General features: G+C 42.7%; 1 protein-coding gene across 17 annotated transcripts in view; it reads right to left on the minus strand.

The window, feature by feature from the left end:
• LOC110532436 (synaptotagmin-1) overlaps nucleotides 1-22,711 on the minus strand; it is a 100,467-nt gene that overhangs the window by 25,827 nt on the left and 51,929 nt on the right. For 10 of the 17 annotated variants that reach the window (XM_090184851.1, XM_090184852.1, XM_036988420.2 and 7 more), the window contains one exon: nucleotides 3,863-3,963. The exons of the other annotated variants lie outside the window; for them this stretch is intronic. The gene's annotated coding sequence lies outside the window, so the exon portion shown is untranslated. The remainder of the gene's footprint in view (nucleotides 1-3,862; nucleotides 3,964-22,711) is intronic. 17 annotated transcript variants of the gene reach the window in all.

Raw genomic sequence — 22,711 nt, forward strand, 5'->3', positions numbered from 1 at the left:
GAACGGTCTGCCTACCCATGTCAGAGATGCAAACTCGGTCTCAACCTTTAAGTCTTTACTGAAGACTCATCTCTTCAGTGGGTCATATGATTGAGTGTAGTCTGGCCCAGGAGTGGGAAGGTGAACGGAAAGGCTCTGGAGCAACGAACCGCCCTTGCTGTCTCTGCCTGGCCGGTTCCCCTCTTTCCACTTGGATTCTCTGCCTCTAACCCTATTACAGGGGCTGAGTCACTGGCTTACTGGGGCTCTCTCATGCCGTCCCTGGAGGGGGTGCGTCACCTGAGTGGGTTGATTCACTGATGTGGTCATCCTGTCTGGGTTGCCGCCCCCTCCCCCCCTTGGGTTGTGCCGTGGCGGAGGTCTTTGTGGGCTATACTCAGCCTTGTCTCAGGATGGTAAGTTGGTGGTTGAAGATATCCCTCTAGTGGTGTGGGGGCTGTGCTTTGGCAAAGTGGGTGGGGTTATATCCTTCCTGTTTGGCCCTGTCCGGGGGTGTCCTCGGATGGGGACACAGTGTCTCCTGACCCCTCCTGTCTCAGCCTCCAGTATTTATGCTGCAGTAGTTTATGTGTCGGGGGGCTAGGGTCAGTTTGTTATATCTGGAGTACTTCTCCTGTCCTATTCGGTGTCCTGTGTGAATCTAAGTGTGCGTTCTCTAATTCTCTCCTTCTCTCTTTCTTTCTCTCTCTCGGAGGACCTGAGCCCTAGGACCATTCCCCAGGACTACCTGACATGATGACTCCTTGCAGTCCCCAGTCCACCTGGCCGTGCTGCTGCTCCAGTTTCAACTGTTCTGCCTTATTATTATTCGACCATGCTGGTCATTTATGAACATTTGAACATCTTGGCCATGTTCTGTTATAATCTCCACCCGGCACAGCCAGAAGAGGACTGGCCACCCCACATAGCCTGGTTCCTCTCTAGGTTTCTTCCTGGGTTTTGGCCTTTCTAGGGAGTTTTTCCTAGCCACCGTGCTTCTACACCTGCATTGCTTGCTGTTTGGGGTTTTAGGCTGGGTTTCTATACAGCACTTTGAGATATCAGCTGATGTACGAAGGGCTATATAAATACATTTGATTTGATTTGATTTGAACATGGGGATGAACATGGAGATGAACGTGGGAATGAGCATGGAGATGAACATGGGGATGAACATGGAGATGAACATGGGGGTGAACATGGAGATGTAAATGGGGATGAACATGGAGATGTAAATGGGGATGAACATGGAGATGTAAATGGGGATGAACATGGAGATGTAAATGGGGAGGAACATGGAGTTGAACATGGAGATGAACATGGGGGTGAACATGGAGATGTAAATGGGGGTGAACATGGGGTTGAACATGGGGATGAACATGGAGATGAACATGGGGATGAACATGGAGATGAACATGGGGATGAACATGGAGAGGAACATGGGGATGAACATGGAGATGAACATGGAGATGTAAATGAACATGGAGATGAACATGGGGGTGAACATGGAGATGTAAATGGGGGTGAACATGGAGATGAACATGGGGATGAACATGGAGATGAACATGGGGATGAACATGGAGATGAACATGGGGATGAACATGGAGATGAACATGGAGATGAACATGGAGATGTAAATGGGGGTGAACATGGAGATGAACATGGAGATGTAAATGAGGATGAACATGGAGATGAACATGGAGATGTAAATGAACATGGAGATGTAAATGGGGGTGAACAAGGAGATGAACATGGAGATTAACATGGAGATCAACATGGAGATGTAAATGGGGGTGAACATGGAGATGAACATGGGGATGAACATGGAGATTAACATGGGGATGAACATGGAGATGAACATGGGGATGAACATGGAGATCAACATGGAGATGTAAATGAACATGGAGATGTAAATGGGGGTGAACATGGGGTTGAACATGGAGATGTAAATGGGGGTGAACATGGGGTTGAACATGGAGATGTAAATGGGGGTGAACATGGGGTTGAACATGGAGATGTAAATGGGGGTGAACATGGAGATGAACATGGGGATGAACATGGAGATTAACATGGGGATGAACATGGAGATTAACATGGGGATGAACATGGAGATGAACATGGGGATGAACATGGAGATCAACATGGAGATGTAAATGAACATGGAGATGTAAATGGGGGTGAACATGGGGTTGAACATGGAGATGTAAATGGAGATGGTTCTGTAAAGTTACAGAACCAGACAGATAATGAATATACACATGGAATGCAATGAATAGAGCAGGATTAATGTAGGCATACTAAATGGACTACAACAGAGAATAAAAATGGAACAGAACTGCAATAGCACAATAGGTAAGGACTGTATCTAATAACCAGGTATTACATAAACGTACAATAATAACAACAGCAGTTAACGCAAACGTCTTACCTACCATACAATGAAACTATACACATGGGCAACATACATTGCAAATATTACACATGGAAATGACACTAAAGGTAATAATAGCCAATACCAATATCAACTTCAGCATATAACATTGTATGAGATACGTAGTGATATACAAAGCCAAGCTAAACAACAACAACAACTTACTCTGTGTTCACGCATCCCATGCACATATGTCCACCCACATTTCGATAACAAAGCTGTCACCAGGGCAAGGAATCAAACTGCGACAAACAGCAGCTGAGTGTGATCCTCCATGTGTCAAAATAATGTTAGACAGAGCAAGAGCCGGATTCAAATCAAACTTTATTTGTCACATGCGCCGGATACAGGTGTAACAGGTGTAGGTAGACCTTATTGTGAAATGATTAGTTATGCAGTTCAAGAAATAGAGTTAAGAAAATATTTAGTAAATAAATAAGTTTAAAAAAATTAAATAATAAGAAGAGTAACACAATAAAATAATAATAACGAGGCTATTTACCGGGGGTACCGGTACTGAGTAAATGTGCGGGGTTACAGGCTAGTCGAGGCAATTTGTACATATAGGTAGGGTTAAAGTGACTATGCATAGATAATAAACAGTGAGTAGCAGGGGAAGGGGGGGGGGGGGGGGGGGCAATGTAAATAGTCCGGGTGGCCATTTTATTTATTGTTCAGCAGTCTTATGGCTTCGGGGTAGAAGCTGTTAAGGAGCCTTTTGGTCCTAGACTTGCTCCGGTATCGCTTACCTTGCGGTAACAGAGAATAGTCTACAAATTGGTTGACTAGAGTCATTTGGGCCTTTTTTGGGCCTTTCTCTGACACCGCCTAGAATATAGGTCCTGGATGGCAGGAAGCTTGGCTCCAATGATGTACGGTGCCGTACGCATCACCATCTGTGGCCCCTTACGGTCAGATGCCAAGCAGTTGCCATACCAGGTAGTGATGCAACCGGTCAGGATGCTCTCGATGGTGAACTTTTTGAGGATCTGGGGACCTATGCCAAATCTTTTCAGTCTCCTGAGGGGGAAAAGGTATTGTTGTGCCCTCTTCATGACTGTCTTGGTGTGTTTGGACCATGTTAGTTTGTTGGTGATGTGGACACAAAGGAACTCAAAACTCTTGACCTGCTCCACTACAGCTCCGTTGATGTTATTGGGGGCCTTTCGGCTCGCCTTTTCCTGTAGTCCACAATCGGCTCCTTTGTCTTGCTCACATTGAGGGAGAGGTTGTTGTCCTGGCACGACACTGCCAGATCGCTGACCTCCCTATAGACTGTCTTGTCATTGATCAGGCTGTTGTGTTGTCAGCTAACTTAATGAAGGTGTTGGAGTCGTGACTGGCCACGCAGTCATGGGTGAACAGGGAGTACAGGAGGGGACTAAACACACACCCCTTAGGGGCCCCAGTGTTGAGTATCAGCGTGGCAGATGTGTTGTTGCCTACACTTACCACCTGGGGGTGTACCGTCAGGAAGACCAGGATCCAGATGCAGAGGGAGATGTTTAGTCCCAGGGTCCCAAGCTTAGTGATGAAGGGGCTTCGAAGAGGGGCTTTGAAGGTAGAAAAACATAATGAGTTCGTTAAAATTATTTCTGATTTCATTAAAGCCATGAGGATATGGGCAAACAAAAAGGATTTTTCATTTCTCAAACGCCAATTCTCTTATCCACTGACGGAGATCCTGTCTGTCTCTATTGCTGCATGTGAATAATTGAATGAAGCTGACAACAGAAAGGATAAGCTTTATATTATTCAAATGGACTAAGACTAGTTATAAATGTAGTATGGCGACGTTATGCAAGTTAATGTTGCGTAAGACAAATGGCTTGTGGAAAGACCGCAACTACTAAAGTGAAAGAACACCATAAGGGGATAACAAATGATGAACGTTTAAATAATGTGTTCTCTTTGCAGTGAGTCATCAGACATAGTTAATTGTGTATTTTTTTAAAACAATTTCTGGAACATTTCAGTTAAAAAAATAAAGGTTAGTGAAGAGGGACATTTTTCACATATAGTAATATTTAAACACTCTAGTGTGTTAGTTTTTTAAGAAAGTTTGGATAAATAACTTGTATTGGTTTGGGGAGAGATCACATTACATGTATATTTTCTCTCTGGGGAAGATGTTCAGTCTACTGACAGGCGCTATGCTGTACCATCATGCCATCCATGTCACAGTGTTTTCCTAATCGATCTCACCTAATCGATTCCCTCCGATCTTGTTCATCCTTGATGCGCTGTCTCAAGAGTGTTGAGGCAGAAACTGTCTAGATTTCATTGCTTTTGCATGCAAACATATTCATTCTTTAGACAAGATAACCTGAAAGACCTTGAATGTTCAGCCGGCTTGTAAACCAGGAATGCTGGAGGGATGAGCTGTCTGTACTTGCTCTTCCCAAAATGTATAGTAATTAACGACATCCAGACACTGGGTGAATAACACAGTGTGGATTATCCATCTGTGTAGGCAAACCATTCAAACCATTCTTACAAATAATGGCCTGCTTCCACTGATTGGGTGTGGGGCATGTCTGTTACAAACCATGTCTGTTACAAAATATGCCAAAAGTGTGATGGACTATATCAGGGGGAAGACGTTGTTAAACATGAGGTATGTGTATAGCAACAGTCATCATTGTCCATTTCTTGGCTGAACAGCCTTAGTCTTGGGTGTTTGGGTTGTATTAACAACAACCCAGTGATAATCACCAGCCAGCCAGGCTCTAAGGCGGGTAGATTTATCCCTCTGTTTGACCCTCACGGCAGACTAAGCCAGGCAGAATTGAATTAACATTGGCAGAGATGGCGTGGAGGAGCGTTTTATCTCCTCTCCTCTCGAAGGGCAGCGGGGTAGTGGGCCCTGGAGGGGTTCGGAGGACCAGGGTTAGTCTACTGCTTTATGGCAGCCATTACCCCTGCTTTATGATCAGTTCTCACCACTCACTCCTGGGAAATTAATTATACATGGTGTTTTCCCTTTGAAGGAAGCCTTAAATTGAACACGAAATACCACCTCTTCAACACAAGCCAGTACACAGCCAAAGAAACATATCAATATTTAGAATGTCTGAAGTGTTTATTCTGCCTTAATACCCTAACTATTTGTACAATAGTCTGGTCGATATCATATCCCTAAATGAAATGCAATCTGCCATGAATAACCTTTGCCTACACAACTAGTCTGCGCTTTTCTAACCCTTACAATCCTAAAGTAAACTGACATGTCCTTAGAGGCAGCATAACAGACAAGCAAAACATTAGCAAATACTTACTTTACCTGCTTAAATGACAAATTTACCAACTTAACAACAAGCTACAAATCCGTGACAAGAAACAGTATCCGCTTTAGAGCCCCATCTCTCAGTGTGCTTCTCACTTCGTTAGTTAGGGACTCCTCTACTTCTCCTCATAACTTCAAACAAAATGGCTGTGCTCCACATCCTTGAGCAACATGGCTCCTGGTATGATCTGGCGCTTATCACTAAGCACATTGGCTCAGACTTGAACGGGTATCAAGGGCTTTTAGTCTGTATTCTTCATCTGCATATAAACACACTGGAATAAAGCGCTGCTCACTGACACTGTTTTGTTGACTTCAAATAATCTCACCACAAAAGGTAAGAGATAATACGTCTTACTTCTGGTTTGCAGGATTTTTCCTACCAGCTGAGATGGGGATGCTAGGGGATTACTGTTAGAAATCAACAATGCTTTGGTAGTTTCATAATGTTGGAGAGTTGTATTATCTATCTAAAGTTCAAAATTTGCTCTGTTTGCCTAACGAATCATGGCAAAGCTATTTTAGGCAGAAAACTCCAGTAAATGTGTTACACAAGCACTCTGTTCAATTGTCATTACCATGTACATTAGTAATGGAGGTGTATATCTTGCTATGGTAGAGAGAAGGCATTACAGTAATTAGAACCCAAGTCCAGAACAGATGCTGGGAAACACATGTAACTCAAGCTAGCAATAAAACCAGTTTCAAACTAAATGAGGCCTTGTGGCGGAAAGTGATTCGAGCACTGGAGATAGTGGTGACGGCTAGTGGTCTGTGCAGGTGTAATGTAGTTGATGTTTGTATGATGTCGTTGTTTGTGTGTTGTATGTTTTGTATTGTTGATCAAATATCAAATAAAATATTTAAAAAATAATCATTTAAGCAGATTATAACAAAAACAGAAAAAATAACACCTTATGGCAAATCAGGGACTATGAAGAGACAGACATTTGTATGCATTTTGTTTTGTATTTTGCATTGTATTTTGCATTGTATTAAGTATTGTATTATGTATATGATATGTGGTTAAGATACGACTGTGATATGTGGTTGTCTCACCTGGCTGTCTTAAGATGAATGCACTAGCTGTGGGTCACTGGTTGGGAGAGTTTGCTGAATGGCTAAATTGTCAAGCAAATGTATTGCTATATATATAAGTAGTATGTAGACAACTTCAGCCACATCCGTTGCTGACAGGTGTATAAAATCGAGCCCACAGCCATGCAATCTCCATGGACAAACATTGGCCATAGAATGGCCTTTCTGAATAACTATGTGACTTTCAACGTGGCTCCGTCATGGGATCCCACCTTTCAAACAAGTCCGTTCGTCAAATTCCTGCACTGCTAGAACTGCCCAGGTCAACTGTAAGTGTTGTTATTGTGAAGTGGAAATGTCTAGGAGCAACAATGGCTCAGCCGTGAAGTGGAAGGCCACACAAACTCATGGAACAGGACCACTGAGTGCTGAAACGCGTAGAGTGTAAAGATAATTTGTCCTTAGTTGCAACACTCACTACCGAGTTCCAAACTGCCTCTGGAAGGAATGTCACCACAGGAACTGTTCGTCGAGAGTTTAATGAAATGGGTTTTCATGGCCGAGCAGCCACACACAAGCCTAAGATCACCATGCGTAATGACAAGCGCGGCTGGAGTGATGTAAAGCTCGCCGCCATTGGACTCTGGAGGAGTGGTAAACGCATTCTCTGGAGTCACCCTCTGTCCGACGGACGAATATGGGTTTGGCAGATGCCAGGAGGAGCTACCTGCCCCAATGTGTAGTGCCAACTGTAAAGTTTAGTAGAGGAGGAATAAAAGTCTAGGGCTGTTTTTTGTGGTTCGGGCTAGGCCCCTTAGGATTTCCCAGTGAAGGGAAATCTTATCTATACAGCACACAATTACATTCTAGAAGATTCGGTGCAACCAACTTTGTGGCAACAGTTTGGGAAAGGCCCTTTTACTGTTTCAGCATGACAATGCCCCTGTGCACAAAGCGTAGTCCCTACAGAACTGTTTTGTAGAGATCAGTGTGGAAGAACAAATGGCCTGCACAGAGTCCTGACTTCAACCCCGCCTAACACCTTTTGGATGAATTGGAATGCCGACTGAGAGCCAGGCCTAATCGCCCAACATCAGCACCCGACCTCACTAATGCTCTTGTGACTGAATGGAAGCAAGTCCCCGCAGCAATGTTCCAGCATCGAGGGGAAAGACTTCCCAGAAGAGTGGAGGCTGTTACAGCAGAAAAGGGGGGACCAACTTTGTATCAATGCCCATGATTTTGGAATGAGATGTTTGACCAGCAGGTGTCCACACACTTTTGGTCATGTAGTGTATATATACAGTTTACAGTTAAGTATTCAGACCTTGACTTTTTCCACATTTTGGTACCTTACAGCCTTATTCTAAAATGGAATTAAATAAATAAAAGTTCTCATCAATCTACACACAATACCCCATAATGGCAAAGTGAAAACAGCTTTTTAGAAATTTAGCAAATGTATAACAAATTCACTGAAATATCTTATTTACATAAGGATTCAGACCCTTTGCTATGAGACTCGAAATTGGGCTCAGGTGCATCCTATATCCATTGATCATCCTTGAGATGTTTCTACAACTCAAATGGAGTCCACCTGTGGTAAATTCAATTCATTGTACATCATTTGGAAAGGCACACACCTGTCTATGTAACGTCCCACAGTTGACAGTGCATGTCAGAGCAAAAACCAAGCCATGAGGTCAAAGGAATTGTCCATAGAGCTCCGAGACAGGATTATGTAGAGGCACAGATCTGGGTTAGGGTACCAAAACATTTCTGCAGCATTGAAGGTCCTCAAGAACACAGTGGCATCCATCATTCTTAAATGGAAGAAGTTTGGAACCACCAAGACTCTTTTTAGAGCTGGCCGCCCGGCCAAACTGAGCAATCGGAGTAGAAGGGCCTTGGTCAGGGAGGTGAACAAGAACTCGATGGTCACTCTGACAGAGCTCTAGAGCTCCTATGTGGAGATGGGAGAACCTTCCAGAAGGACAACCATCTCTGCAGCACTCCACTAATCAGGCCAGACGGAAGCCACTCCTCAGTAAAAGGCACATGACAGCCCGCTTGGAGTTTGCCAAACGATACCTAAAGATTCTCAGACCATGAGAAACAAGATTCTCTGGTCTGATGATACCAAGATTGAACACTTTGGCCTGAATGCCAAGCTTTTCATCTGAAGGAAACCTGGCACCATCCCTACGGTGAAGCATGGTGGTGGCAGCATCATGCTGGGGGGGATGTTTTTCAGCAGCAGGGACTGGGAGATTATTCAGGATCAAGCGGAAGATGAACGGACCAAAGTACAGAGAGATCCTGCTCAAGAGCGCTTATGACCTCAGACTGGGGCGAATGTTCACCTTCCAACAAGACAACAACCCTAAGCACACAGCCAAGATAACGCAGGAGGGCTTCAGGAGTTTCTGAATGTCCTTGAATGGCCCAGCCAGAGCCCAGACTTGAACACGATAAAATATCTCTGAAGTGACATGAAAATAGCCTTGCAGCATTGCTCCCCATCCAACCTGACAGAGTTTGAGAGGATCTGCAGAGAAGAGTGGGTGAAATTCCATAAATACAGGTGTGCCAAGCTTAAAGCGGCATACCCAAGAAGACTCAAGGCAAAGTACTGAGTAAAAGGTCTGAATACTTATGTAAATGTCATATTATTATAAATCTTTTTTAAATAAATTAGCAAACATTTATAAAAATGTTTTTGCTTTTGTCACGTTCATCGTACTGATTGGACCAAGGTGCAGCGTGATAGGCGTACATTATACTTTATTAAATGAACACCGAACAAAGACAACAAAATCCCAAACGAAAAATGAAGCTACTGGTGTGCACACAGGCAACTATCTGTAGACAAGATCCAACAAATCACAATGGGGAAAATGGCTACCTAAATATGATGATGAACAACGATAAACAGCTGTCTCTGATTGGGAACCATACCAGGCCAACATAAATCATTAATCACCTAGATGACCCACCCTAGTCACTATCACGCCCCAACCAACATAGAGAATAAACAGCTCTCTATGGTTAGGGCGTGACAGCTTTGTCATTATGGAGTATTGTGTGTAGATTGATGATGGGCGAAAAAACAATTTAATCAATTTTGGAACCTCAATTTTAGAACCTAACAAAATGTGGAAAAAGTCAAGGGGTCTGAATACTTTGCGAACGCAATGTATATATGTACAATACCATTCAAAAGTTTGGACACATGTACTCATTCAAGGGTTTTTCTTTATATTACTATGTTCTACATTGTAGAATAATAGGAAAGACATCAAAACTATGAAATAACACATGGAATCATGTAGTAACCAATTTTCTTTAACAAATCAAAATTCATTTTAGATTCTTCAAAGTAGCCAGCCTTTGCCTTGATGACAACTTAGCACACTCATGGCATTCTCTCAACCAGGTTCCTGAGGAATGCTTTTCCAACAGTCTTGAAGGAGTTCCCACATATGCTGAGCACTTGTTGGCTACTTTTCCTTCACTCTGCAGTCCAACTCATCCCAAACCATCTCAATTGGTTTGAGGTCGGGTGATTATGGAGGCCAGGTCATCTGATGCAGCACTCCATCACTCTCCTTCTTGGTCAAATTTCCCTTACACAGCCTGGAAGTGTGTTGGGTCATTGTCTTGTTGAAAAACAAATGATAGTCCCACTAAGTGCAAACCAGATGGGATGTCGTATTGCTGCAGAATGCTGTGGTAGCCACGCTGGTTAAGTGTGCCTTGAATTCTAAATAAATCACAGACAGTGTCAGCAGGAAAGCGCCCCAACACCATCACACCTCCTCCATGATTCATGCTGGGAATCACACATGCGGAGATCAACCGTTCACCTGCTCCACATCTCACAAAGACACAGCAGTTTGACAAATTTTGACCAAAGGACAGATTTCCACCAGTCCATTTGCTTGTGTTCTTATTTGTGTCCGTTCTTTGCAGCAATTCGACCATGATGGCCTGATTCATTCAGTCTCCTCTGAACAGTTGCTGTTGAGATGTGTCTGTTACTTGAACTCTATGAAGCATTTATTTGGGTTGCAATTTATGAGGCTGGTAACTCTAATGAACTTATCGCCTGCAGCAGAGGTAACTCTTGGTCTTTCTTTCCTGTGAGAGCCAGTTTCATCATAGCGCTTAATGGTTTTTGGGACCGCACTTGAAGAAAAGTTCAAAGTTCTTGAAATGTTCCATATTGACCGACCTTCATGTCTTAAAATAATGACGGTCTGTCTTTTCTCTTTGCTTATTTGAGCTGTTCTTGCCATAATATGGACTTGGTCTTTTACCAAATAGGGCTACCTTCTGTATACCACCCATACCTACCACCCCTACCTCACAACACTGATTAGCTCAAATGCTTTAAGAGTGGCAAATGTAGGCCGTCATTGTAAATAATATATTTTTTCTTACCTGACTTGCCTAGTTAACGTTTAAAGAAAAGACGAAGAAAAAAGAAATGACACAAATTAACAAGGCACATCTGTTAATTGAAATGCATTCCAGATGTCTACCTCATCAAGCTGGTTGAGAGAATGCCATGAGTGTGCAAAGCTGGCTACTTTTAAGAATCTAAAATCTATGTATTTGTTTTACACTTTTTTGGTTACTACATGATTGCATATGTGTTATTTCATGGTGTTGATGTCTTCACTATTATTCTACAATGTAGAAAAAAAATTGAAATAAAGACAAACCCTGGAATGAGTAGGCGTCTCAAAATGTTTGACTGGTACTGTATATTAAGTATATATTTGTGTTGTTTCCTGTTTGGACCCCAGGAAGAGTAGCCTAGGCGGGAGCTAATTTTGGATCCTAATAAATACTAAATCTAATCGCATTACTTTTGTTTTAGCATAGATTTTCTTTTCGGGTTTTAAGCCCTTGAGTCATGCTAAATGAGTCATGATAAAGCAGATTCTAGTCGCACCTCAATGTGGACTCTAGAAAGTGTGCTTCTCCTGTGTGTTCTGGTGTTGTCTTGACTAGCATATTACCCAGCTTAAACAAAAGTGAAATTTGTACTTCCTTCTAATTATGGGCCAGACTGGTCAATGGCAAAGAAATCCAAACTGCTTAACGTTTTACCCTACCACAGTCAAGCATTGCATAGACAAACCGAAACATACTGTATTCACATAGCTACAGAGATCATTATTTGTCATCTGTGGATGATGTGTACTTTAGACATTACATTTAAGCAGACACTCTTATCCAGATAAACTTACAGGACCAATTAAGGTTACGTTATCAGGAATCAAGGTAAGACCCAAGTGCAGACTGTGTGAAGTAACAATGTTTATTGTAACCACAGCGGCAGGCAAAAGATAGGTCAAGGCAGGCAGGTGTCGATAATCCAGAGCAGAGGCCAAGGTACAGGACGGCAGGCAGAGGTCGGTAATTCAAACGTGGAGCAAAGGTACAGAACGGCAGGCTCAGAGGCAGGCTCAGAGACAGGCAGTGGTCAGGTGGGCGGGTACAGGGTCAGGACAGGCAAAGGTCAAAAACCAGGAGGGCGAGAAAAAGAGAGACTAGGGAAAACCAGGCGCTGAGACAAACCACTGGTAGGCTTGATCAAACAAGATGAACTGGCAACAGAAAACACAGGTATAAATACACAGGGGATAATGGGGAAGATGGGTGACACCTGGAGAGGGGTGGAGACAAGCACAAAGCAGGTGAAACAGATCAGGGCGTGACATATTCTACGTGCCTTGCTCAAAGGGCACACCTAGTCGGCTCAGGGATTCGGCAACCATTCGGTTACTGCCCCAATGCTTTTAACCACTAGGCTACCTGCCGCGACCTACATGTACAGTATGCGGATGAGGTATGGGGGAAGTGAACAGTACTGGCAGTGTGACAACAACATTATCCACGTAGCTCCATCTCCATGCATCATAGCACTCTGTTGTTTCTCAGAGGGCTGATTAGCACGCCGGTCAGTTCTAGTAGCAAATAACCTGAAGCGAGTGAGTACTGTGCAGTAGCAGTGCAGCTGTTTCATTAGCTTCACAACATCAAGTTCCCTGACTATAATTAATTAACACACTCCTACAGCCAGACAGACAGACACGTCCTCTGTTTTACGCTGGTCCCTGACAACCTCACCTCCATCCCACTTCTGCACAGCTGTTAGCCAGTGCCCAGTCTGTGTCTGGTCGTGAGCTAACATTCTGATTATACTCCTCTTTGTAAATGTTGTTATGTTCACAAGGAACGTTAGCTTAGCCAAGGACAGCCATGGTTGGTTGGTTCGTTGTTTGTCAGTTAGGTTAGGTTTGACTGAGCAGTGAAATTGTACTGAGCAGAGAAAAAGTAAACCAAAAGCAGTCTGTTTTTCAAGACAACCTTTACTTGGATAGTCCTTAGTTTGAGGTATTTTCTTAATATATAAATGTTTTACAGATTTGCCCTTTCCATTTTAACACCAAGCAATTATATCCATCCAAATTGCATAGAGCGACTCTAGGCACAAATTAATTGCAATAAGTTGTCAAATAAATGAATTTTTAAATAATTGCTCCGAGACATGACACGACCAAGCACGGAGACACTTATCATAAACGAACATGAATGTCTTAGTTACGCTAATGGAAATAGAAAAAACAGTGTCTGTAATAATGGTGAGTCACTCCTGACCAATGCGCTCCCCCTAGTCTATTTGAGCTGATCATCCCAGCCGTATAACAACACCCTGCATCCCACTGCTGGCTTGCCTCTGAGGCTAAGCAGGGTTGGTCTGGGTCAGTCCCTGAATGGGAGACCAGATGCTGTTGGAAGTGTTGTTTCCAGGGGACCTTGCCCTGTTTAAGGTGCTGTCTTTTGGATGGGACTTTAACAGGTGTCCTGACTCTCTGTGGTCACTAAAGATCCCATGGCATTTATCGTAAGAGTAGGGGTGTTAGCCCCGGTGTCCTGGATAAATTCCAAATCTGGCCACCTAATCCTCCCCAGCTACCAATTGGCTCCTTCATCCCCTGTAACTATTCCCCAGGTCGTTGCTGTAAATGAGTAAAATAAGGGTCAAATAAAACATATTAGGAGCCAGACAGACATTGTTAGGTTGAACAGAACACTCTTATTGGATATAGTCTATTGTGGTTGTTCTTTAGTCGATTGAGTATGCAAGCCTTCACTTTAAACATATTAAGTCCCTCCTCCTTCAGAACAACTATTATACTTACTAGCTTTATAGGCCTACTTTGGGTCATTCGTTTTCGTGACAATGTTTTGTTGCATTAGAATGCTAGCTGAACGGGCCAACTTGAGTTTCCACACGATCAACTGTTGAGCTGAAAACAAGGCTTTGGATGCCATTTCAATTAGAGATAATGTGCAGATGTGTTTCCTAAACTCTTTACTTCCCTTGGCAAGGCAATCTACCCCTCCTGGAATGGACTGGGGACTCCCAGAACCTTAATGGCCTCGTTATTGCACAAGTTTTAATAGGATTACTATGAAACTTCAAGAACGGCTGCTGCTTTTCTGCTTATTTACCATCTGAGGGTGGTAAGAGACGGAGAGGCTGATCTGGACTGACTGACTGGCTTCGAAAATTACGTTATTTGGTTGTTGTTGAGTGTAGTCATTCCTGATATCAGTAAAATAGATTATGGAAAACTACACTGTGGTACTTAATCTGGGTTGGAGTATCTTTCAAAGACTGCTGGCTGCTGAATACTGTATGTCACAAAGCACAATTTAATGAATGTCCGCTATGTTTGGTGGATGATGTCTAAAGGTTGTATTTGAAGTGTTATCTGCCAGAGAGAGACATCCTCACAGGCAATCATCTCACATATCACATGCCCTATTTTCTTTGACAGTATTTTTAGCTGCAACCTCCTACACAGTATCTGTAGTCAGTTAATCTGCAGCATCAATTTCTCAGTCTCCAATAATCAATATTTTAAGCGAATGTGATCTAAATAAAGCTGAGAACTTCAGACAGTAGCTTTTTTACTAACACAGCCAACAACCATCATGCAGAAAATAATAGTCACTGTCACAGCAGGTTTTAGCTCAATCTATATTTTAGGTGGTATTTTATTAGGATCCCCATTAGCTGTTGCGAAAACAGCAGCTACTCTTCCCGGGGTCCACAAAAAAAAACATGAAGCATGACATAATACAGAACATTAATAGACAAGAACAGCTCAAGGAGAGAACTGTATACATTCAAAACGTCACACATAGCCTGCATGTCAGTACGTATACACCAAATATTTAGGTCAAATAGGGGAGAGGCGTTGTGCCGTGAATTGTTGCTTTATTTGTTTTTTTAACTAGGTTGCTCTTCACTTGAGCAATCTGAGATGGAAGGGAGTTCCATGCAGTAACGGCTGTATATAACACTGTACCGTTTTTCTTGAATTTGTTCTGGATTTGGGGACTGTGAAAAGACCCCCTGGTGGCTTGTCTGGTGGGGTAAGTATGTGTGTCAGAGCTGTGTGTATGTTGACTTTGCAAACCATTTGGAATTTTCAACACATTAAGTGATGCAGTCAGTCTCTCCTCTACTTTTAGCCAAGAGAGACTGGCATGCATAGTATTGATATTAGCCCTCTGATTACAGTCAAGTGAAAGACGTGCTGCTCTCTTCTGGGCCAGCTGCAGTTTTTCTAGGTCCTTCTTTGCAGCACCTGACCATATGACTGGGTAATAATCCAGATAAGATAAAACTGGTGTACTGCAGTTTGACTCTGACCTGGAGCCTTCTGGGCTTGTGCCACACTGAATGCCCCCAATAGTCTAGTAGCGTCTAATTCTGCAGTCAGGGAACTGTAATATCCTTTAATTAATTGAAGTAATTATATGAATAGTCATTGAGCGGCAGTATCCAGCTGACTCATCGGGGTACAAGCCCTGTGTCATCAAACCCAAGACCACCTCAGATTCCAAGGATTCAAGAGTGGTTTAAGAATCAGGAATTACAACATGTCATTGGGTTGTGATCTTAACTCTGAAAGATATGAAATGAAGAATCTAATCGCTGGACATTAGCCAAACATTTGATAGCAAGAAGACGTACAGTAATGCACCAGGAGTGGTCTGGAAAGGTTTCAGCTTATCAGGTGTCCACACCAATGCCTACAGTAGGTAAGAATATTCTTCCCCATCCCCAACTCTCCCATTCCTGTACAGACAGGGGTCTCTCCTGCTTAATGACACATAGCAAGGGAGGGTGACAGTTGCACATTCACACAGGAATTGATTGCCATTACTTTGTCATCAGTACTGCTTGAGCAGTTCCCCAGGAGAGGACATTTACAGTGATATGGAGTGAGTCACACATGCACAGCATACACATACAAACAGATACACACACACACACTATACATGCATGTACAGTTAATTGCACACACACCCACACACACTTATGCAAACCTCTGCTGTGAAATGTATTGTGGACACCTGACAGTCCAACTAGAGATCAATCAACTTGCAATACAGTGCAATCCACTTCATGTCAAGTCTTGTCACAGTGGATAGCTTGTATAATTTAATTCCCTCATGTCACTTCAATTTTAATTGTCACAAAATCATTTCAAGAATATCGGAAAACCCAATAAAGGAATGGATTCTGTCCTAAGAGCTCAGGATAAGGATGTCAAAGAAAAGGAAAAGCCTTGTGGAGGATCTGGGTGAACTGAACCAAAGAAAAGTATTTCTCTAACGTGTAACATTGTGCCCTGACAGTCCTAAAGGGAAGATTTACAAACCGGGTGGCATGGATAAAACAATGGTAGCTAACTCCTACCTGCAGCTGATTGTGACTCAGCTGTTATCTGAGGGATCCTTCAGAAGGTTTGGCGACAGGGTTGCTGTTTGAATGTCCAATGAGGCCTGGGATCATTTACAGCTAGGCTCTCTCTCTCTCCACCCTACCCAACCTCATACCCCAGCCTGTCCCAAGATAGGCCGATTAATCATACTGCCACAGAGATAGTGAGCCAATCTGCATGTGAAGCTGTAGTGAAAACAGAGAAAGAGACGGGTTTCTGCAGCAATGCAGATAGGACGACATCTATTGGGATCCCAACAGCCTCTCGTTTCAAAATGGAGGACAAATACAATGGAGGCTCCTGCAATGATAACTAAAGGTTTCTGTGTCAGATGTAGTCTCACGTTTACTAAAGGATATCTGATGAGGCCCTGACATGAAAGCCATTTTATGTGAACATCTTGCTTGCTATAATGAGATAATGTGATTTTAAACTATATTTGGAAAACTCTAACAATCTTATTAACATATACTCAGTTCCCTTTAGTACTTCTACGACTTACTTTCAATCCAAGTTACTTCTGGAGGACAACCCAGAGCTATCTGCTACCAAGCGGTGGAGAAAACAGCATCTAAAAGTGGCATGAGGCTTATCTTTCACCTTTGCAGATAAAAAAACTGTTGAAAATGCCTTATCAGCAGCAGGGCGGTTGAGGAAGACTGGGACTGATGGCAGGGCCTGGACCTACCACTCTCTCCAAAGGTCTGCCTGGCATTCAGCGCAACACCACAAGGCCAGCTCTCTCTCTCTCTCTCTCTCTCTCTCACTCTCACTCTCACTCTCACTCTCTCTCAGTCTCTCTCACTCACTCACCTGGCCTGCGTGACACAGTTGCCAGCTGAGAAATCATATTTGTTAGTGTTGTTGGGTTGATGTATCAGAGGAAAGAGTGACAGTAATTATAGCATAACAGCTAATCATAGGCCCATAGTTGCTTTGTAATCAGCATAGTTGAGAACAAAATTAAAATGCATGCTCTGCGTTCAGCCTTTGAAAAACATGATTTAGTCTCGAATCAACTAAAATATTCCAAGTTCAAAGAGAAAACTAAATTGGGAGGGTTATAATTCAGCCTGCTTTGTGGCTTTGATTTTGTTCCCATGATATGCTTACTGTAGCTAGTCATTCGTGCAGTATTAGAGCTGTGGTGACGGGAGGATGGTATTATCCCTTGTTTCTCATAAAAAACAGGTCTATACCTAATGAACCGACTGCACATTGGCCTGAAGACTGAAACAATGCACTGGAAACATGAAGAATGAGGAAGTATGCATTAAAACTCAATTACACACAGTAACCAACATACAAAATAGGCAATCACTCACCAAAACATACGAAAATAATGATTAATTCCACCCAGGAAACTATTAAGGAAGCAGCAAGTCCTCTACAGTGAATTCGGAAAGTATTCACACCCCTTGACTTTTTCCACATTTTGTTATATTACAACCGAATTCTAAAATAGATTTTTTTCCCCTCATTAATCTACACACAATACCCCATAATGACAAAGCAAAAACAATTTTTTAGAAATGTTCGCCAATTCAAAAACTGAAATATCACATTTACTTAATAAATCCTTTTGGTGTTAGGGGGCGCTATTTAATTTTTGGATGAAAAACGTTCCCGTTTTAAACAAGATATTTTGTCACGAAAAGATGCTCGACTATGCATATAATTCACAGCTTTGGAAAGAAGACACTCTGACGTTTCCAAAACTGCAAAGATATTGTCTGTGAGTGCCACAGAACTGATGTTACAGGCGAAACCCAGATAAAAATCCCACCAGGAAGTGCCGCATTTTTTAAAATTGCCTCATGCCAATGACTCCTTATATGGCTGTGAATGAGCAACGAATGAGCTTACGTAAGTGAGCATATTTAGCAAGTGGTCACATGGTGTCTCCCGCAGAAAATCTGCCGTAAAATACTGAGGTAGCCATTTTTCCAATCGCTTCTTATGAGAAACCAATTGCCTCGACGGATATATTATCGAATATTTTTGTTAAAAACACCTTGAGGATGGATCCTAAACAACGTTTGCCGTTATTTTATGTAGCTAATTTTGAAAAAAGTTTGGCGTTGTAATTGTAGCATTTTCCGGTCGATTTCTCAGCCAAGCATGATGAACAAACGGGAGCTATTTCGCCTACAAAAATAATTTTTGGGGAAAAAAGGAACATTTGCTATCTAACTGGGAGTCTCCTGAATGAAAGCATCCAAAGTTCTTTAAAGGTAAATTATTTAATTTGGTTGCTTTTCTTATTTTGGTGAAAATGTTGCCTGCTGCCAGCAGAGCCTAGCATAGCATTATGGCATGATAAACTTACACAAATGCTTGTCTAGCGTTGGCTGTAACGCATATTTTGAAAAACGGAGATGACAGTGTTGTTAACAAAAGGCTAAGCTTGTGTTTGAATATATTTATTTCATTTCATTTGCGATTTTCATGAATAGGAAAAGTTTCTAGGGGTATTTATGTCCGCTGCGTTATGCTAATTCGTTTGAGGCTATGATTACGCTCCCGGATCCGGGATTGCTAGTTTCAAGAGGTTTTAAGTATTCAGACCTTTTACTCAGTACTTTATTGAAGCACATTTGGGTGTGACTGCAGCCTCGAATCTTCTTGGGTATGACGCTATAAGCTTGGCACACCTGTAATTGGGGAGTTTCTCCCATTCATCTCTGCAGATCCTCTCAAGCACTGTCAGGCTGGATGGGGAGCATTGCTGCACAGCTATTTTCAGGTCTCTCCAGAGATGTTCGATCAGGTTCATATCCGGGCTCTGGCTGGGCCACTCAAGGACATTCAGAGACTTGTCCCAAAGCCACTCCTGCGTTGTCTTGGCTGTGTGCTTAGGGTTATTGTCCTTTTGGAAGGTGAACCTTCACCCCAGTCCAAGGTCCTGAGCGCTCTGGAGCAGGTTATCATCAAGGATCTCTCTGTACTGACGCTCAATCTCGGTTTCATCAGACCAGAGAATCTTGTTTCTCATGGTCTGAGAGTCTTTTAGGTGCCTTTTGGCATACTCCAAGCGGGTTGTCATGTGCCTTTTACTGAGGAGTGGCTTCCGTCTGGCCACTCTACCATAAAGGTCTGATTAGTGGAGTGCTGCAGAGATGGTTGCCCTTCTTGAAGGTTCTCCCATCTCCACAGAGGAACTCTGGAGCTCTGTCAGAGGGAACATCAGGTTCTTGGTCACCTCCCCGACCAAGGCCCTTCTCCCCTGATTGCTCAGTTTGGCCGGACGGTCAGCTCTAGGAAGAGTCTTGGTGGTTCCAAACTTCTTCCATTTAAGAATGATGGAGGACACTGTGTTCTTGAGGACCTTCAATGCTGCAGACATTTTTTGGTGCCCTTCCCCAGATCTGTGCCTTGACACAATCCTGTCTCGGAGCTCTACGGACAATTCCTTCGACCTCATGGCTTGGTTTTTGCAATGACGTGCACTGCTAACTGTGGGAAATTATATAGAGAGGTGTGTGCCTTTCCAAATCATGTCCAATCAATTGAATGTACCACAGGTGGACTCCAATCAAGTTGTAGAAACATCTCAAGGATGTTCCATGGAAACAGGATGGACCAGAGCTCAATTTCGAGTCCCATAACAAACGGTCTGAATAGTTATGTAAATAAGATATTTATGTTAATATATTTTCATACATTTGCTAACATTTCTAAAAACCTTTTTTTTCTTTGTCATTATGGGGGATTTTGTGTAGATTGATGAGTAACATGTTTTATTTAATCCATTTTAGAATAAAGCTGTAACAAAAAATGTGGAAAAGGGGAAGGGGTTTGAATACTTTCAGAATGCACTCGATTAATATATATATACAAAAGTATGTGGACACCCCTTCAAATTAGTGGATTCTAGCTCAGTGACTTTCAACGTGGCACCGGATTTCACAGTATTGGACTGTCTCTTTACAAACATGAATATGGCAAAACATCAGCAAATAGAAATGGCAGGAGCGCAGTGGACACGGTGTGTCTACTGTGATATAGGGGGACAGGACACAGAATAGTTCAAATTAGACTTTTTTCTGCATTTCTTTTAGTGGGACACCAGCTGTCAATTCACCAGCTGCTGGACATGAGCAGACACCGAGACAAACTATCTGGATGTAGTCACTAAGGGATTTGGCAGGCTGAGCTATGGGAGTAAAAAGGCCCGAATGAGCCTGCCTGAATGTTTTGGAGGCTGAAAAATGACACAGTTTTGAGAGTTATCTTCTAACATCCAACAGTCAGCAATGTAGGTCATTTTAAAGCAGTTGTTAACCACAATAAGAATGTGGTGGGTGTTGTTTTACTGATGGGAAAGATTTCAGTCAATGATTGGTTTCAGTCCATGAGGGTGCTTTCCCCCCCAAACACAGACATGCTCATTTGATTTCATCTGAGTACAAGACTGATAGTCATGTGACCACTCCACCCCCACTCCTGAAATGTATAGGCTGGGAGTGAGTGGTTGAAAAGCAGTGACAGAGACTCTGGACTTGTACAACATTGCAGTCAACAGGGCAGGTGACTGCCTACTGACTGATCTACAAAGAACCTTGCATCATAAATAACTACTCATTATTATTTTTTTGATCAGTCAGTCACAATTTATCTATGATACATTACAGTTTTCATCTTCTTGAACATGGCCAATGTCTCCAGGACAGGATCAACGTAGTTGGTTGGTTTGCATTTTAGGAAGTCACTTCAAGACACATAGTCTGTTGAGGGGCAAAGACTAATCTAAGACACTTCACTTCTACTTCCGATGGAATGGCGGAAATGCTTACACTTGTTGCTTTATTTAAATTCCATACAATAAAAATGTGCATTTATGGCTCTCATCTCAATGAGATATAAAGCTATAGATAAAAACATGTATCCTGATTCAAAGGCGTTTTTTATTTTCATTCGAGAAAGCTGTATGAAATCATCAACATCCTTTGTTCTGGTGCAGAACTCCATCAGTGTACTGTCCTGGAGCAGAGCCCAACAATGAGACCCAGCAGCACTGTCGAGGTGGGAAGTGACCAGCCCAAGATAGCCAGCTATGTCCTTGGAACTGTCCCCTCACAGCTCTGCCTGCCAGCCTGCCTGCTCTAGCTACACGGCGCACAAGACACATCGTAAAAAAGTGCATCCTGTAGCTCTTAATAAAACCCCCATGGCCTCTCTCCAGTTTCCCCTCTCCATACTCCTCAGCGTATCTGTCAGCCTCTGTCTTATCTGCTCCTTCTTTGTCCTGTCCTAGCTTACACAGACCTGAGGGAAGACTACAGGGTACCACCTAGGCTCCTACCCCAGTATTGCCTGGTTTAGATCTTATCTGTCGGAAAGATATCAGTTTGTCTCTGTGGATGGTTTGTCTTCTGACAAGTTTCGGTGTTCCTCAAGGTTCTGTTTTAGGACCATTATAGTTTTCACTATATGTTCTATCTCTTGGTGATGTCTTTCACAATGTCAACATTCACTGCTATGTGGACGACACACAGCTGTACATTTAGATTAAACATGGTGAAGCCCCAAAATGGCCAACCCTGGAAGCCTGTGTTTCAGACATAAGGAAGAGGATGGCAGCATGTTTTACTTTTAAACTCAGACAAAACAGAGATGCTAGTTCTAGATCCCAAGAAACAAAGAGATCTGCTGTTTGATTTGACAATTAATCTTGATGGTTGTAAAGTTGTCTCAAATAAAACTGTGAAGGATAAAGCACTAAATAAACTTCAGTGCTAAATACGGCTGCTAGAATATTGACAAGAACCCATAGAATTTGATCAATTTACTCCTGTGCTAGCCTCTCTACACTGACTTCCTGTTAAGGCTAGGGCTGATTTCAAAGTTTTACTGCTAACCTACAAAGCATTACATGGACTTGCTCCTACCTATCTCTCCGATTTGGTCCTGCCGTACATACCTACAGTCACAAGACGCAGCCCTCCGTATTGTCCCCAGAATTTCTAAGCAAACAGCTGGTGGCAGGGCTTTCTTCTACATAGCTACATTTTTATGGAATGGTCTGCATGTGAGAGACGCAGGCTCGGTCTCAACCTTTAACTCTTTACTGAAGACTCATCTCTTCAGTAAGTTCTATGATTGAGCATAGTCTGGCCCAAGGTGAACGGCAAGGCACTGGAATGATGAACCACCCTT

Source organism: Oncorhynchus mykiss, chromosome 9 (genome assembly GCF_057628025.1).
Source record: "Oncorhynchus mykiss isolate SJ-2025 chromosome 9, ASM5762802v1, whole genome shotgun sequence".
In the NCBI taxonomy this organism is placed as follows: Eukaryota; Metazoa; Chordata; class Actinopteri; order Salmoniformes; family Salmonidae; genus Oncorhynchus; species Oncorhynchus mykiss.